Here is an 18,688-nt window from a genome sequence, read left to right as displayed (position 1 = left end):
AACACGGAGAGAAATAAGAATGGGCAGGAAGAAACTGCTTAATTCTTTACACTCTGGTTATTTTTCATTTCAAAATCACCCTCACCAAGCTCCTTGGTTAACAACGGGTAACATGGGTTGGTGGAAGGAAGACGGACCCCATGTCTTTCTCCCATAAGATGAAAAAGCAACTTCAGGGAAGGTGATTTTGAGCTGCAAATGGACCAGAGGGGAAATAGTAAAATAGTCTCTCCCCAACCCATCCTTCTCTCTAAATCACTTCAGGTTTTTTGTTTTGTTTTGTTTTTTTAAAAAAAACTTTGGAGAAAAGAATCACAGACCTTCACACAACGTGTGGTTAGAACCCTCATGTTACTGAGTTACAAGCCAGTAGGCACCTCTCCTTTCCCTACCCTTCCCTTTCTCTTCTTCTTTTCCACTTCTTATGGAGGATAAGGCTACTCAATGGCTACTCATCACAATGGCGATGTCCTACCACCACTGTTGGAGGCAGCATGCCTCTGAATACCAGTTTCTGGGAATCACAAGTGGAGAGTGTCTGTTGCCCCCATGTCCTGCATACAGGCTTCCCATTGGCAACTGGCTGACCACAGATATAACAAACTGCTGGACTAGATAGGCCTTTGGCCTGATCCAGCAGAGCTCTTCTAATGTTCCACCTTCCAGGTTTCCACCTACAACATAATCCTAAACCTATGTCTGGCTTGTGAGTTTCCTACTGATTGACCACTGTGAGAACAGGCCATTGGCTTGATCCAGCAGACTCTTATTAGATTCTTATGTTTTCTCATAAGTAAGTCTCCCCGAGTCCTTGAATTCTTAAGTGCGTTAGGGATTCAGCCTCAGTATGTTAGTGCTTTAATTATTCTGAATGGAAAGTTACATGCTGATAAGGCCTCTGGTGGTTTTCCTCCTTTAGACACTATCCTCAAGGTCAACAAATACCTTACGGAATAACTGCCTCTTTTTCTTTTCTATCATCAGTTTCCAGGGTTTGATTTTTTTTCTGACATGAATCCTCACATAATTTCTCCCAAACTTTTACTTATCTTCACTTTAGGATATGAATTAATAATTGGGGTTTTTAAAAAGATCTCCAAATATGAGCAGGGATCTGCTTATGTAAGGTGCCTCTGAGAACAGTTCAGTATCTTTCTGTTGCATCTGTGTATAATGATTTTGTGGTGAGCCTTCTGTGAAAGCAATGTTGAAAAGACGTTTAGGCTCCCATGAACATAACGCAGATGGAGATTAGCGGGCAGATAGATAGATAGATAGTCCCAGCCCACCCCCTGCAAGTGGTTCATGGAAAAGAATCTGAAATCCTAGATAGTTCTCATTTCAAAATTCTGTTTCATCTTCATTACACATTTTATTTTTGGCAGGCTTACGTATGGTGAAAGGCAAAATGTTTATTGGCCTATGAACTGGGATGAAGCCAAGAGAAACAGCCCCACTGAGTAGAAAATGGTTGAGGGCCATGTTAGTTTTTCATTGACTGCAATATTATGTGGTAAATTGCTTGCACAAATGAGCACAGGTAGCTTAATGACCAGATAGATGATTATTATTGCAATAATTATTTTTCAGCTAGTAGGCTATGACTAGTGGTGAGCTAATTTTCTCCAGGTTCTATTTTTGGGAGTGTCTTTTTTGGGAGGGGGGTCCTTGATCCTACCCTTTTCATGGCTATTTGCACCCTTTGTTTCCTCCTTCCTTCTGATGTTTCAGCAGCCATTCCCCTCCTCTTTTTCATGACTAATTGAATGGTTCCAGCTATTCAAGGATCACCTACTGGAAATGATTAAGGTCACCATAATTCTGTGTGGCCCTTTTGGTTTACTGATATGCTGATGTTACCAAGACCAAATAAAATCCATTAGACTGAGGGAAATGTTTCCTGCACTGGACACATGGATGATTCAAATTAAGCAGGGACCATTCTAAATATCAAGCAGTTTCTCAGCCCTCACCAAAAGTGCTTCCCTTTTGATTCTGACAGAGTGCTTAGAGACACCTCCCTCTCCCCATTTCTAGATGTCAGTATTTAAAAACCACAATTGCATTATTGCCTTACCTAAGTTAATTGCATCTTAATGACAGTTAAGTTTATTGCATCTTATGACAGCATCTTAAAAAGTAGAGACATCACCTTGCCAACAAAGGTCCGTATAGTAAAAGCTATGGTTTTCCCAGTAATGATGTGTGGAAGTGAGAGATGGACCATCAAGTAGGCTGATCGCCGGAGAATGGATGCTTTTGAATTATGGTGCTGGAGGAGACTCTTGAGAGTCCCATGGACTGCAAGAAGATCAAACCGATCCATTCTTCAGGAAATCAGCCCTGAGTGCTCACTGGAAGGACAGATCCTGAAGCTGAGGCTCCAATACTTTGGCCACCTCATGAGAACAGAAGACTCCCTGGAAAAGACCCTGATGTTGGCAGAAGGGGACGACAGAGGACGAGATGGTTGAACAGTTTTCTCAAAGCTACCAGCATGAGTTTGACCAAACTGCGGGAGGCAGTGGAAGACAGAAGTGCCTGGCGTGCTCTGGTCCAGGGGGTTACGAAGAGTCGGACACGACTAAACGACTAAACAACAACAAAGTTAATCGCAGCAGAGGCACTAGAACCACTTTCACCATAGCAATGTAGAAAAAGGGGGTTGGTTGGATGAGTGAAAGAAAGAGCCCTACTGAAGGCACATGAGACCACCATCTTGCTGAAGCTTAGTAGGTCTAAGTCTCACCAATGCCTGGGTGAGGGACTACCTGGGAACCTCATGTAGACCACCTTGGGTTCCATGATGGAAGAAAGGTAGGATATAAATATAATGAAAGGAAAGGAAATAATGACAGACATAATGAAACTCAAAATAGATTTAAAAGTTGAGACCGGGCCCCATGATACAGGCTGGGATTGCAGGTGGTTTTGGGGTCTGAGAAGCTTAAAGAACACATTTATACCAATAACCATGTTTTGTTTTGCTTTGATTGGCTCTGAATACAGAGAATAGCCTTTGAGATCTGTTTGCTAATGTATAGAGCTCCCAGATCAATCTACACCAGTCTTCTCCAACTTGGTGCCCTCTAGATGTTTTGGAGTACAACTCCCATCACCTCTGATCATTAGCCATGAAGGTTTGGGCAGATAGGAGCTGTAATCCAGAACATCTGGATGACAAGAGACACCAGATTGAGGGAGGCAGATCTACACTCTTAGACCTCATTGTACCATAAGCAAACAGCAGGAACAACTTGCTTTAACAGCTTCAAAAGAAGTACTTTGAAGGCAAGTTTCTCAACTGATGATTAGATGTGCCCATCAGTGTTTGAGTATCATTGTGATAGCAGCATGGGAGTTTCTAGAAGAATTGTCTCTTGCTGGGAAATATAATAATACATTAGGAAGATAATAGTACTACACAGACAGAAAGGTTTCCGACAGAAGATTTCCATTGTACTCTCTCCTTCACCGCCACCCCCCTCCCCAGCCCAATGGTACTCTGGGAGCATAATACAGCAATACTTATAAAGTTGTCTCTGCTGGCATTGGCAATGAAAATGGAATTGAATAAGCTCAAAAACTAAATTTGGGAGTTAAATGCTGATTAACTTTGGCCACGGCGGGGGGCGGTGTTTGACATTCTTTTGCCTTATCTCTAATATAGACCAAAGTAAGCATTTTGTAAGTGATTGAAAACCTTAAAAAAATAAAAAGTGTGTGTGTGGGGGGGAATCTGCAACTGCCTCATGTTAAGTATATGTTGTATACTTATTTAATTCATTGTAATTGCAGAATCTTAGATTTGCTTTGGTAGAACATGAAGAGTAGATGCTTTAGGGTAGCTGTTTGTAAGCTTCCTAAACACAGCGAAGTCATTCTATACAGGTCTTTTCTGCAGAGGAACCCTAATGCATTTTCCATTTGTGATTCTTTGCAGAGGATTCCGGGGCATGCTCTAGATCTGTGGGTCTCCCAGGGTGTGGCAGGAGAGGATGGCAAGTGTGGTGAGAAGAGTCAAGGATGATCAAAGAAACATTTAAACATTTCAGGGTAGTGTAGTATAAATTCTGTATTTGCAGAATATGGGTAGATAGCTTTTCAAAATACAGTGGTACCTTGGATTACAGACGCTTCAGGTTACAGATGCTTCAGGTTACAGACTCTGCTAACCCAAAAATAGTGCTTCAGGTTAAGAACTTTGCTTCAGGATGAGAACAGAAATCAGGCTCCGGCGGCACAGCAGCAGCAGGATGTCCCATTAGCTAAAGTGGTGCTTCAGGTTAAGAACAGTTTCAGGTTAAGAACGGACCTCCGGAACGAATTAAGTATGTAACCAAGGTACCACTGTAAGAGCAAGAGCATCAAGTGATACTGAGGACAATCCTAGCTGTCATTTCTAATTCTATTCTGAAAATAATTTATGTAGCTGCATTGTTTCCTACTTTCTGGATGTCCCATGGTCATATTATAAAGTAGCTGTGTTGTATGTTATAAGAACATAAGAAGAGCTTGCTGGATCAGACCAATGGCCCATCTAGTCTAGCAACCTTTTCTTACAGTGGCAAACCAGATGTCTGTGGGAAACCAGCGAGCAGAACATGAGCCCCAGAGCAGCCCTCTCCCCCCTCGTGGCTTCCAGCGACTGCTATTCAGAAGCATGTCTGCTCCAACTGTGGAGATGCTCGACTAAGGTGCTGAATGAGATAGGATTATCTTCCAGCACTTGCACTGAGGTTTGTAGGCAAAAGTGGCACTTTAAGAAATAAGCGTCGGCCAGGCTTTCTATTTAATAAAACTGTGTGCCTCCTTAAAATATGTGGCATCAAACACCAGTACAATTTGCCAAAATGTATAAAAACAGGTCACCCATATGTTGGAGATGCAATAAGGAAAATGGGTCTTACTTACACATGTGGTGGAACTGTGTGGAAATTTGAGAATTTTGGAATAATGTATATGAAGAATTAAAAAAAAAATTTAAAACAACATTTAAAAAAAGACCAGAAATATTTCTTTTAAGTATATTGCCAACTGAAATAGGAAAATCGAAAAGACCATTGTTTTTGTATGGGGTAAAGCAGCAAGAATTTTAGTGGCAAGAAATTGGTTAAATACTAAAACACCTAATACAGTCATACCTCGGGTTGAAGTAGCTTCGGGATGAATATTTTCAGGTTGCACTCCGTGGAGACCCGGAAGTAACAGAGCACGTTACTTCCGGGTTTTGCTGCTCACGCATGCACAGACGCTCAAAATGACGTCACGCACATGCGCGGAAGTGCCAAATTGTGAGCCACGCACACGCTGATGTGGGTTGCGTTCACTTCTGGATGCGAACGGGGCTCTGGAACAGATCCCGTTCACATCCAGAGGTACCAGAATATTTGAAGAACCATAGTATAAAGGGTAATCTCCTGGCAGACGTAGACTGAGCCTTGTAGTATATAAAGGTAATTGACAATTTACATAGAAATATGATTAAAAAATAGAAAAAATAAGTAACTGTGCGGTAAGTGTATTTAACAGATAACGTGCAATGAGAATGTTTGGAAGTCTTTTTAAAACCTCAACTACTTTTTCTTCTTTAATTTTTTTTTCTTTCTTTTCTTTCTTTTTTCATAAATTGTAGCATCATGTGTATTGTGAAGTATACAAAGTATCTTTGCTCCAGTTGCTATCATTTTCTTTTTTTCTTACAAACAAAAACAGAGAGTGTTGTATAAATGTTGTATAAATGTATATTTTTGAAATATTTTTTTAAAAAATAATAATACGTGGATTTGGCTTAGTGTTTCCGACCAGGCACCTCTCCCTGCAACCTCACAAGTGGGCAAGCAAGAGAGCAGTTGTAGCTACAGCTATTGTTCCTTTTTTGTATTTGCTTGCCTGCCTTTTCCCTCTGGGCTGCTATGGAGACTGGCTCAATCAAGTATATTGACTGCTGGCAAAAGTTCTGACCCGCAGTACCAGCAGATCATCAACTGACACTGGCAAACATGAGACCCTTGACCCAGGTGCTCCCCTTTCTCTCATGCTGCTTTTGCTCATTCCACTTTCATTCATCTCACTCAGTAAGGACACATTATTGAAATGCACACAGTCTGGCACCAAAGCCTGCAATCAGAATGTACAATAGCAGTTTTAGAACAAAGCCATCCAAAACTGTATATTAAGCAAAAGGATATGGGGGGGAAACGCTCACTAGCATTAAATTCCTATTGATCCTCTTGCACAGACCATGCATTAAAAGAGCTTTCTCCTCCAGCTATTCTACTTTACACATAAAAGGAGTAGACATATCAATGGCAATGTGGTTTAGTCTTGCATTTCAGAGACGAGCCAGACAATCTGGGATGGACAAGCCATTTGCAAAAAATAAAAAATGGGACCACACCAAACTGTTTCCAAGATCTGAAAACAGAGTGTTTAATTTGCTTAAACCCCACCCCTCTTCTCTTTGTCGCTGGTGAGCAAGTGAGCTACGTGGACAAGCTGAATCCCACCCCAGAGGTTCTGCTAAGTTGCCTCTTAACACTCTTAGTGGATTTTGTGGTGCATATGGATTAAGACCTTGCCTCCACACTTAAGAGTCTTTTTCAGATGTTGTTTCAGATGTTGGAAGATGAGTGCAAATCATAGATTGTTAAACACTGAGCTTTGCTTGAGATTGCTGCTCTTCCTCCTCTGTGATTAGAAATATCACAGAAAGATGAGCTGCAATTTCACAGATATCCTTCTACAGCATTAGATTGCTCATGCAAAGAAGCAACTTGTGTGATGAGCTAATTTCAGTCGTTCAGCTGTATCTCTCAATATAATCTGTTCCAGTTTGGAACCCGATCAAGAACCAGGGTTTTCAATCTAAGAAGCTTGCCACAGCTGAGCTGAGCTGAGTCACAAAGCACCCAGTTTAAATCTTGCCTAGGCCATGAATTCACTACAGTGGTGCCTCGCGTTACAAACGCTTCAGGTTACAAACTCTGCTAACCCGGAAGTAGTACCTCGGGTTGAGAACTTTACCTCAGGATGAGAATGGAAATCGAGCAGTGGCAGCAGGAGGCCCCATTAACTAAAGTGGTACCTCAGGTTAAGAACGGACCTCTGGAACGAATTAAGTTTGTGACCCGAGGTACCACTGTAAATATCACAGACTGGTTAAACACAGAGGAATGGTGGGATGAACCAGCAAGGGAAAGGCTCAGAGCCCAGGGAGTGGTGGTGGGACAACATTGAGTGGTCAGAGGGAGAAGATAGGGAAGAGGAGGTGTCAGAAGCTCAGGAGGTAACAGGGCTTAGTGAGCTGGGAGAGTCTGTGGCAGAAGAAAGTGCGGAATCAGAAGCTGAAGCAGGGGAGAAGGGAAGTCAAGAGGCAGAGATGAGTCAGGCAAGTGAAGAGTCACAGGTGTCTCCCCCTCCTGTGTTGACAAACTCCCTTCCCCACTAGTTTCCAAGGACAAAGCACAGCAATATAGAAGGAATGAGTGAACTGAGCAGCCTTCTTTTGGATTTCCAAGTGCTGGCAGATATAGTAAACACTTTTCTGGCTAGGTTCTCATATTCATTCACATTTGGGGGTTAAAGTTGTCCATTTCATCCCCTAGTCAGGTTCACGTGCTTAGCAGAAATGCCCCAGCAGGGGGAAGGCTGGTATTTACCTTTGGAGCCGTGGTTTATTCTAACTATTAATTGGGAAACCAGGCTCTGAAATTTGATACCATAACAAAAGTTGTTTAACTGTGTGGTTTAGATCAATATTCATTTAAATCTTGCTTTATTGTTGTTTATAGTATATAGAAGGGGAGTGCACCAGCCACAACCTGATTTAGTATGGACCAATCTGATTTGGCTTAGGAGTTCAAGTCAGATTTGTTCTCCACTCCCCTTTGGAAAGCTGTAACAGGCCCAGGACAGAACCCTCAGCAGCCCTCTTGTCACTTTTTCCCAGGATGATGAGGAACCGTTAATGAGTACTCTTTGGGTAGTTTTTGGTGACTTGAGGTTGTTAGATATACATTCGTCTCTTTATAGTAGAAAACCACCATGAGGCTTCCTGCGTAGGATAGCTAAATGGAATCTCAGTGACAGAAAAAATGCAAGAATGGCATTGGGGAGATAGTATGCCCACTGCCCAAAGCATCTTTCATGAAAGGATAGCCAATGTGAAAAAGACTTACGGGGAGAAAAACATTTGTGTCCCTTGTTGAAAGCCTTGTTCACATTAATTATTTGAAAAAGTACTTGGGAGAAGAGGCACATCACTGTTTTTCCAATCTCTTCCATCCCACCTCATCCCTCCAGAGCTGCTTGTGAACCTGTGCACGTGAACAATTCCATTGTTTAAAGCAAGCATAACTAATATTTTCACCCATCGCTTCAGGTGACTCGGTCATGGTGCTGCCTTGTCTTCTCAGTGTTAAACACTCTGGGGAAGTAGGTTAGGAAAGGCCCCTTGTGTCAGCCTGACACCTCTCTCCCGTTAGCTTTCAGTAGAAGCTGGCAAGCTCATTACTCAGCAACACTGAATTGTGGGCTAAAGCCTCAGCGCCTAGGGCTTGCCGATTGAGAGGTCGGCGGTTCGAATCCCCGCGGCGGGGTGCGCTCCCGCTGCTCGGTCCCAGCGCCTGCCCACCTAGCAGTTCGAAAGCACCCCCGGGGGCAAGTAGATAAATAGGTACCGCTTACCAGCGGGAAGGTAAACGGCGTTCCGTGTGCGGCTCTGGCTCGCCAGAGCAGCGTTGTCACGCTGGCCACGTGACCCGGAAGTGTCTTCGGACAGCGCTGGCCCCCGGCCAATAGATGTGAGATGGGCGCACAAACCCCAGAGTCTGTCAAGACTGGCCCGTTCGGGCAGGGGTACCTTTACCTTTACCTTTTACTGCAGTTCTTAGAAGGGAGGGATCTGCAGTCCTATTGTGAGGCTTCCATTCTTTTGCAAATGCTGCCAACTCAGAAATTATAGCTTTTCAAATTTACCTCATTATTGTTGGTGAAATGTTCCCACTGAAATCAGTAGGAGCTTTTCTTATCGATTTCCATGAAGCAGCGTTGAGTCATTAATCCTCAAAGCTTTCAAATTATTGAATTTAAGACCAAAAATATTTCTTGTCATTTCCCAAGACACTTTATATAATTTTTTTAGTTCAGAACGCCACACATTTCAATACCAGAGCATATCCATACCCTGAGAATGCAGGTGACTTCAGGTTGGAGTATTCAGGTTGGGGCAGGAGATGGCATACAGAGGAGGGGCAGGCAGAGTTATATAAGCAAGACCTCTGAGTCTGTGCCCATTGGTTTTATTCCTTCACACTGAGGGTTTAGTCCTTCACTGGGAGAACCTGAAATGGAGGCTGCGGCTAGGTACACATATACATACAGTGCTACCTTGGGTTACATACGCTTCAGGTTACAGACTCCGCTAACCCATAAATATTACCTCGGGTTAAGAAGTTTGCTTCAGGATGAGAACAGAAATTGTGCTCCGGTAGCGTGGCAGCAGCAAGAGGCCCCATTAGCTAAAGTGGTGCTTCAGGTTAAGAACAGCTTCAGGTTAAGAACGGATCTCTGGAATGAATTAAGTTCTTAACCCGAGGTACCACTGTATACATATACACACACACACACACACACACACACACACACAGATAGATAGATGTGTGTGTGTGTGTGTGTGTGTGTGTGTGTGTGTGTGTGTTACTATTGTTACTATTGTTTCTGTTATGGTGATTTTCACTTTTGTATGGTTGGAAGAAAATCTAAATATATATAAAATTAGATTTTCTTCCAACCATAACAAAAGTGAAAATCAGCATAACAGAAACAATAGTAACTAACAAACATGCACAACTATATGTCCCCTGGTTCCTTAATTTTTCTTTTCAACTGCATATCATTACTATTCCCCAAAAAAATCATCCATTATTTTCCTATTATATCTCTAAAATTACAAGTGTTCTTAAAATCCTACCAATGTGTTAACTTGTTTATAACACTTTTGCATATATACAATAAACATTTACCATTCGTTTCTGAATTTCTCGTCATCTTGGTTTCTGAGCATTCCAGTTAATTTCACCATTTCGGCATATTCCATTAACTTGATTTGCCAGTCTTCTTTAGTCGGGACAGCTTCTTCTTTCCATCTTTGGGCTAACAATATCTGGACAGCGGTCATGGCATACATAAACAATTTCTTCTGTTCTTTTGGGACCACACGCTAGACCTTTAAAGCACATTCCAAGCATGTTCTGCCCCTCAACTGGTTCTGGGCATTGTAGTTTGCGTGGACAGGCAGAGTCCCCAGATCCCGAGCGGTCCCCCCTGTCATGTGGAATAACGACTCAAGACAACGTGCTATGGGATTAAATTGGCCACAACCTTATTAAATTTCCAATGTGGGTAGACCTTGGCTCAGGCATTGGGCGTTCTCCCTCCCCGGTCCCCAGCCGGGGACCTAGGGTGCATCAGGGTTATCCAGTGTGTGTGTGGGGGGGGGGATGGGCCGGCTCTGGAGAACATATGTTCAAGCAGAGATAGCCGCCCCCGTTACGCCGCCGCTGCCTCAGGGGAGAGCAATGATGACCTTTCGGCGTACGGTCAAAGCCTCCCTTCAGAAACCCCTTTAACGGGGAACCCTGGTATCGCCGCCGTAAAGAGGAAGATGGACTAAAGGATTCCGCCCAAGGCCTGATACCGCCAAAGTTGTGACGTTTTGCTATGGGAAAGGCGAAACCTGCCAATGCAGGGAAATTCCTTTCCGGCCCTTTAACAGCGACCTTAACATAGCAGCGCTCCCCTACCTGGCCTAGTCTCCTTGGCAACGCTTCCCCCAGGTGGGATTGGACAACTGACTGAGGTAGGCGGAGACCTCCAGGTATCCCACCTGAGGGAAGGCAAAGCCAAGCCTGTGCTGATGGAGCCGCTCCAGATCTAGGGGCTGCGTGCGTCCACGCAAAGGGCGCCCCCCGTTTTATTTTTTTATTTTTTTAAATGATATTTATTGAGAATTTAAAATTGCAGAGAAAAAAAGGGAAAGGAAAAAAGATAGACAAAAAAAGAAATTAAACAATACAAGTCAATAAAAAGAAATAAAAAAAGAAAAAACAAAACACACAATACATCAAAACAAAAAACAAAAGCAAACAAAGAATTTAAAAACAAATCCAATATTCCCAAATCTTTATCTTTCGTTAACTTGTTTCATCGACCTCCTCACACCTCCCTTTTTTGTATTCTAGTTATTAATTATCTCAGCAAATCCTTTCCATCTTTCACTATATTCTGTCATTAAATTACCTTAATTTACTTTAACCTTATCTTACCATAAAAAGCCCTAAAGCTTAAAAGCTAAAACTTATTTATACATAATTCCTTTTAGCATTTCTACTAAAGCCAAATAGTTTCATTCCAACATTTTTTTCTAACACTCATTAATTTTACAATAATTCTCTAAATGAATTTTTAAACTTTCTTCCAATCTTCATACATCGTCTCTTCTTCCTGGTCTCAGGTTTTGTCAGTCCTTTCTATCCCTTCCATCTAGTCCATCAACCTGATGATCTTCTGTCCGAGGCTCTTAAGTCTTTTCCATGTCCCTTCTGCAGGTCTTCTTCATGTTTATACCTGCACTTTACTTTGTCTTCTGCTGATCTTATTCTTAATTTCCTTCCTTTCTCACTGAGGGGTAGATCTTGGGGAGACTCCAACTTGACAATATCTTTATCCCTTCTCGACAGGTCAGCCCATTCTCCATAGTCAGCACTGAAATCCAAAAGATATTTGAAGGCATGTTTCAAAGTCCCTCCAGGGTTAAGGGCCCCCACAACTCCAAACTCCCCTTGGCCCAAAACCAGATCCCAAAAGTCAAAACATCCCTGCATAGGGGGATCTATCCAACTTCCCATCTCCAAACCAAACAGTACTCCATCTCTCCAAATCTGACTTTCTCCAGGTTCAGTCGTCAGAAACAACAACTTATGTTCCTGCAAGGCCGCGGCTCTCTCCATTTCTTTTATTTGAGGTTCAGCAACAACCTCCTCCTTTGTCTTCTGCATAACTTGCCCTGTCAAAGCAAATTCCTGGGTTGGTTCCTGAGTGGTTTCTATATAGGTATTCACTGTTTGTCCAAAATTGCTAACTGCAACAGTCATCAAATCCATCTTCTCATGTAGCTGTTCCAGTAAAGCGCTTGTCTTGCAAAAAGCAAGCACTAAAGCTTCTTCTGGGCACATTCTTGTTCAAGGTCAATGTCTGGTTCGCACGATCTTTAATCTCTACAGCTGTAGAGTTCCCCAGATCAACTCCAGCAACAGTTTCACAAGCTCCCTCTAGAGGAAACAATTTCTGTTTGTATCCATCTTTTTAAAAGCAGATCCAGCAACAAAATTCCTTTCGTTTTTCAGATATTTTGTTCCTTTTAAATGCAAAAGGAAACATTGGAATCAATATGTTTCTCTTTTTTAACTATCTGTCAAAAAACGTTTTATTCACAGTCAATGAACTTCCCCAAAACGTCTGTCTCTGACACCCCATTCCCAGGTTCAAGACGGTGGAAATTTATCTTTCTTTACTCTCTCTCCTGCAGGTTTGAACAGTCTAAGATTTCCCCCCTCTTCTCCTGCTTCCAAGGGGGGTTTGGTAGTTTTAGCTGATGGAGATTTAGTCCTTTACAAACGATTTTCCAGACTTTAGCTTGCAATGTCTTTGCTTCAATCTATTTACAAAAGCGGAAGGCGGACTTCCTGTTTAGACCTTCCCGCTTCGGTGCCAAATTAAGATGTTTCATAGTCCAATTTTCCGTTCTACTCACGGGTAGTTGTTTAAAGTCCAATTGTCCACAGGAAAAAGTCGGCGCTCTCCGGAAACAGCAATGCGGCTTCACTCCGTGAAAAGAGCAGTCGATTCGAAGCACCGCGCAGCTCACCCCACGTCGCTCCGGATCCCCGAAACCGGGTTTCCCCATGAGTAGGGGAGGTGCAAGAGGTGCCAGCCGAATCCCACGTCCACAGGCTTCTCCCGTCTGTGGTTTTTGGTGGGTCTCTGCCTCGCCGTGGCGGTCCAGACCCTAATTCTCACGAAGCGGATTCCTCCCGATCAGAGGAAATCCGCCATTGCCGGAGGGGGCGCCCCCCGTTTTAAGCGGGGAGCGGTCATTAAGGACTTCTGGAAATTGTAGGCATGCAAGGGAGCAACTGTAGTGCCCAGAATCCTTTGAGGGATATAATGTGTTTTTAAAGTGCTTTAAAGGTGCAGTCTGTATACAGCCTATAACTCTGAAATGCTAGGTCAGACTTGAAGACTTGGCAGCCCCAAATGTCACAGAAGGGCAAAACCTACAGAGGATTCTTTTGCTGCCAGCGGCTGAGCTGTGATGATTCCAGACAAGGCTGGGCAGACGGAAGAACCTCGGAGGGGGAAGAAGACTGAGTCCCAAGAAGGTAGGAAGACCAGGGAAACAGGAGGAACTTAAAAAAGAAGGTTGGAAGCAGGAAGTGGTCCAGGAGGATAACAGCAAGAGGAGAGGGCCAGAGGGAAGAACCAGACATGGGGAGGCATAGTGGGGGAGAGAAGGACGAAAATGAATTTTTGCATTTGCCCACAAGATATAGTGGTAAGGAGAGGAAGGCAAGTAATTTTGAAAGGAACCAGCTAAACGTTTGGCTGCAGGCTACAACTAAACCATTTATTACCAACTTGATAAGTAAAATACCAGAAAATGTCAGTGGGCTACACCCAAGATTCCCTCCCTACACTAGTCCTAGACTGGGCTTGACAAGCTGGACACAATGGTCTTAGTATCTGCTTAGGTATCCCATGAACAATTTGCAAAGCATCCTTCTTGTTCCCAGTGTCTGTTGTGGCTATAGCCCCCCCCCCCACGTTGTTACTGATTCTGTTGCAGAAACAGGAAGAAGCCTCTTGCTGTTGCTTAGCAACCGTGAGTATGCTTCTCAATACCTAAGTCAAACATCACTGGATGAGGATTTATCTTAATGGTCCATAGAAAATAGCGCTTGCTTTTTCTCACACACTTGGCAAACCTGGGATGTCACAAGCTGATTTTTAAATCCTAGCCACCAGTTACTGTCAGACACTTACTGCCAAAGTCAGGAGAAAGAGGAGCCCTGTTCACACAATATATCCACAGGCTACGAATGCATGAAGAGAGACAGTGCAGATAGACCCTGCCCTCAAACTCCAGGCATTTATTAGAAGCTGCAAACAGAGCTTCCATATGCATAGGCCTCTTCCACAGCTCCCTATGGAAACATGGAAGCAGGGACCATGGAGTGTGGCTACAGCCCCAGTCTATGGGTTCATATCCATCTTAGTTGTGAGTCCAGGAAGACCTGCTCCCTGCCTTGCTGGCCTTTTTCCACTTGGCCTGGGAGGGCGGGACTCTGACTGACTCCAGCTACAAACCTGAGGCTGCTAAACAGATTTTGTGGCTGGGGTTTTGTTTAGGTTTTGTTTTGTTTTTTAGATTATTGTTATTTCTTTGTTTTTAGCTCTTATTATGATGATTGTGAACATTGTTCAATTTTGTGTACTTTTTGGTGTGTTTTGTTTATTGCTTATGGTTACTTTTGTAATTACCTCGGGTTAAGTACTTAATTCGTTCCGGAGGTCCGTTCTTAACCTGAAATTGTTCTTAACCTGAAGCACCAATGGGGCTAATGGGGCCTCCTGCTGCTGCCGCACCACCGGAGCACGATTTCTGTTCTCATCCTGAAGCAAAGTTCTTAACCTGAAGCACTATTTCTGGGTTAGCGGAGTCTGTAACCTGAAGCGTATGTAACCCGAGGTACCACTGTATGCAATTCCCCCCCCATATAAACTGCCTTGAGCTTGGTTTTAACTATTGAAAGGTGGCATACAAATAAAAGGATGATCATAGAATCGAAGAGTTGGAAGGAACCCCAAGGATCATCTAGTCCAACCCCCCTGCAATGTATGTTTTGATGGCATGAAGAGGGCTAGTGCTATGCAAAACCTGAAGACCTTGAAGTTAGGGAGCAAGGAGACACAAGACTTGAATCCAAACCTCTCCCCACAAACACCCCCAATCAACATGGGCAATATTCACCAGGAAGTTGCCTTGTGCCAATTTCATTGATATGAACAGGAGCAGCACAATACATATTCGTGCCCTGCATCATCTTTCTGCCCTTTCCCCGCATTATATCCCTGCCTGTGATGTTTGCTTCTCCAACCCTAACACCTTCCACTGCCCAAACGTCTCCTGTGCTCTTCAGTTATGCTGTCCATTCTCTTTTGCTCCCCAGATGCCCAGAACCTACTCCCTCTTAGAACACCTATGTGGTCCTACAGCACTTTCCTCAAACTCCATCTGTTCTGTATAGCCTTTGGTTCAACCCTTTAGTCCTCATCCCCAATTGAAGGTTAGAGTACAGGCAAGTACAACATATTCAGCATGTGAAAATGATGTGATCATGCATTCTTTGCCCTGAAAACAAGTGACTCAGAAGGCCATTAGACTACTTCCTATTGCATATTAGGCATATTATACATTCTAACATGGTGGAAGTGACTTAAACACAGCATTTGCTATCAGGGCTGTGGACAGTTTCTTTTTTTAAAGCTCAGAAACAGCTGTCCTTTTCATAATCAAAGTATAAAATAATCAAAGTATAAAATAATCATAGATGGCTGAGATACTTATCACGATTTATATATTTAAACCAATACATAATTTTTATGTTCGTTACATTCTTATTACTGCTTACTTAGCCTGAACATTTATTACTATAAATTATTCCTTATAGATAGCTTTATTGTTAATCTCTTTCATGCCTTCCCCAATTCTTCTCACCCTCTGTTCTCCTCCCCGTTCTACCTACACTTCCATACCCTTCAACATTTCTCTGATGAAAATAGGAACGTCCTGTTTTATAATGATAGTTTTACTATTTATACCCCACACATCTTACTGGGTTGCCCCAGCCACTCTGGCCAGCTTCCAACATACATAGTAAAACATTTAACATTTAAAAAAACTTCCCTATACAGGATTGTGTTCAGATGGCTCGGGGATTGGATAACTCCATACCCTCCAACATTTCTCCATTGAAAATAGGGACGTCCTAAGGAAAAGTGGGACACGGGGGGAGGTCTGCATTTCCATTTCCTTCTTCACTTCAATTTATCCATTTCCATCTATCCATTTCTTCTATCATAACAATCCTCTCTCCTCCTGTATTAATAAAGATCTAAAATTAATGGTCTTCAATTTAATATAATTAAAAACTCTCAAAACAATTTCTATTCATGTCTGTCTTAACTTGAAATATTAAATTTGTCTTCGGCCTAAGCCTAACTACGTGAAACCACATTTCATCCTTTATTACCCTTCCCTCTCTGCCTGCAATTATTCCCTTGTCCTCTCCCTCACTGTAGAATTTTAGACTGCAAGTTCCTTGGAGTCAAGAATCTACTTTTTTGTTTGCTTGTTTATATCCTGTCTTGGGGAAGGCAGAACCCACAGAGGGCCAGGAAGAGATGAGGAACAGTCACTCAACACAGACACAGACACACAGAGTGGGCAGATGAAACGTAAGGATGGGCAGATCTCTGGGAGCAAGCAATTTGCTCAGTGACATACCAGCTTCTCCCAAAGCATTGCATCTCTCCAAGCCCTCTCTGGCTCCACTCCCTTGCTGTGGAGCAGATATCCCTTAAGGGTCTGTAGCTAAGCACACAGTTGTCTCTCCATTACTTTCAGCCTGCTAAGTGGACAGCTGTATTGCCTCAGGGTTCTGGGCATGAGGAGAGGCAGATGGACAAACTTTCTGGAATTATATATATTTACTTAGCTTTAAGATGTCAATGAGAACATAATTAATTATATAATTATACAGGCCAAATATAACTCAGAATTAATTGCACTGCTGTCAGTATAGTCTCATAGTTCCTCGGACTGTTATTACTGGCTCCTGCTGAGTTCAGCTACTGTCCACAGACTGAGGGCTGCTATGCATGTCACTTCCTTCCTGCTTGCCTTTTCTGAACCAAAGTCTTCTCCTCAGCTGCATATCTTCACTCTCCCACCTTTTCTGCTTCAATCGCAGCAGCTTTCCCCATCCCTCTCCTCTCTCTATTCCATGCACCTTTCCCATTTCCGTAGCTCCCATTCCTTAGGAGTAGGCATTATGTGCTTTGTTCACTCTAGTGATACATGGTTTCATGTGCCTCATAGATGTATAGAACCATAGCACTGTAGGGTTAGAAGGGTGTCAAAGGGTCATCTAGTCCAACCCCCTGCAATGCAGGGATCTCAGCTAGATCATACATGACAGATGGACATTCAACCTCTCCTGAAAGACCTCCTACAAAGGAGTCCATACAGCTGTGTTAGTGAACAGTGTAGAACCATACAATATTATAAAGGTAAAGGACCCCTGACTGTTAAGTCCAGTTGCAAACGACTGTGGGGTTGCTGCACTCATCTTGCTTTACTGGCCGAGGGAGCCAACGTGTGTGCGCTTCCACAGATGGTTTTCTGCGTCATGTGGCCAGCATGACTAAACCGCTTCTGGCAAAACCAGAGAAGCACACGGAAACACCGTTTACCTTCCCGCCGGAGCAGTACCTATTTATCTACTTGCACTCTGACATGCTTTCGAACTGCTAGGTTGGCAGGAGCTGGGACCGAGCAACAGGAGCTCACCCCGTCGCGGGGATTCGAACCACCGATGGCAAGCCCAAGCGGCACAGTGGTTTAACGGTTAACCCACAGTGCCACCCGCGTCCCATATACAATATTATACCTTCCTCATAAAAAGAGGCTTCATCACTGCCATGAACTTTGTCTCCCCACTCTAATGTATTCAGGAATCAGTCTTGGGGTAGGGGGCAGGACACAATACCCTAGTTAGATCTCTTGGAGTGCTCAAGACTCTGCTTGCCTTGATTCTGATCCCAAGTCAAAACCACCTGGTCTTACCCCTTCCTTTGTTGGCATGCCAAACCATTGCTGCCTGGCAATTCCACCTAGGCTCACCTTGGCAGCATTAGAACTCATCCCGAAGAAAAGCTCCCTCAGCTTCTTCGAATATTGCACATGCCTGCTGGTGGCCTGATTGTCTCAGCATCCAACTGTTCTTCCAGTCATGCTATTTTTGCCTTTGGAGCAGTGGTGGAAGTATTGCATTTAGACGTCACAGCACCCTCCACTTGGCCTGAAGTTCCTTGTCTTGCTGCTCAAGCGGCTGGCAAACATTTTCATTCATCACTGTGCTCTGCATTCCAAGCCTTTTTTTTATCCCGGCAAGATTTGCTTTCTTGAGACAACTATTCACCAACTCTGAATTGTTATTCTTCCAGTTCTTTCTCTGCTAGAGCTATCTGAGCTTACAAGCATTGCTTTTCCTCTAAGGCCAGCCCCTGACATTTGGCATATTCAGCTGCTCCAGATTCCTCTGCCTTTCAACCATCTGTTTCAATGCTCCTCAGCCTCTTCTCATTCTCTTTGCCCTGTGCCAGCATGTCTTCTCCAGAGGCACATGTGTCAACCAGCTCCAGCATGCAATCCTTCATTGGGGCCTGCAGCTTCTGGAGCTGTTTGATGTCTTCATCATAATTCTTACTAGCAAAGAATACGTAGACCTTCATGTCCTTTAGGTCAATTTCCAAGTTTCTTTCTGGCTGCCGCAGCAATGGAGCG

At 43.4% G+C, this 18,688-nt stretch overlaps 1 protein-coding gene across 3 annotated transcripts in view; it reads left to right on the top strand.

The window, feature by feature from the left end:
- Positions 1 to 18,688, top strand: part of TNR (tenascin R) — a 395,170-nt gene that overhangs the window by 249,678 nt on the left and 126,804 nt on the right. The gene's annotated exons all lie outside the window — the stretch shown is intronic.

The sequence above is a fragment of the Podarcis vaucheri genome (genome assembly GCF_965113315.1).
Source record: "Podarcis vaucheri genome assembly, chromosome: 6".
Classification (NCBI taxonomy): Eukaryota; Metazoa; Chordata; class Lepidosauria; order Squamata; family Lacertidae; genus Podarcis; species Podarcis vaucheri.
Note: the sequence above shows the minus strand (reverse complement) of the source record. Positions and strands in the feature narration are given on the sequence as shown.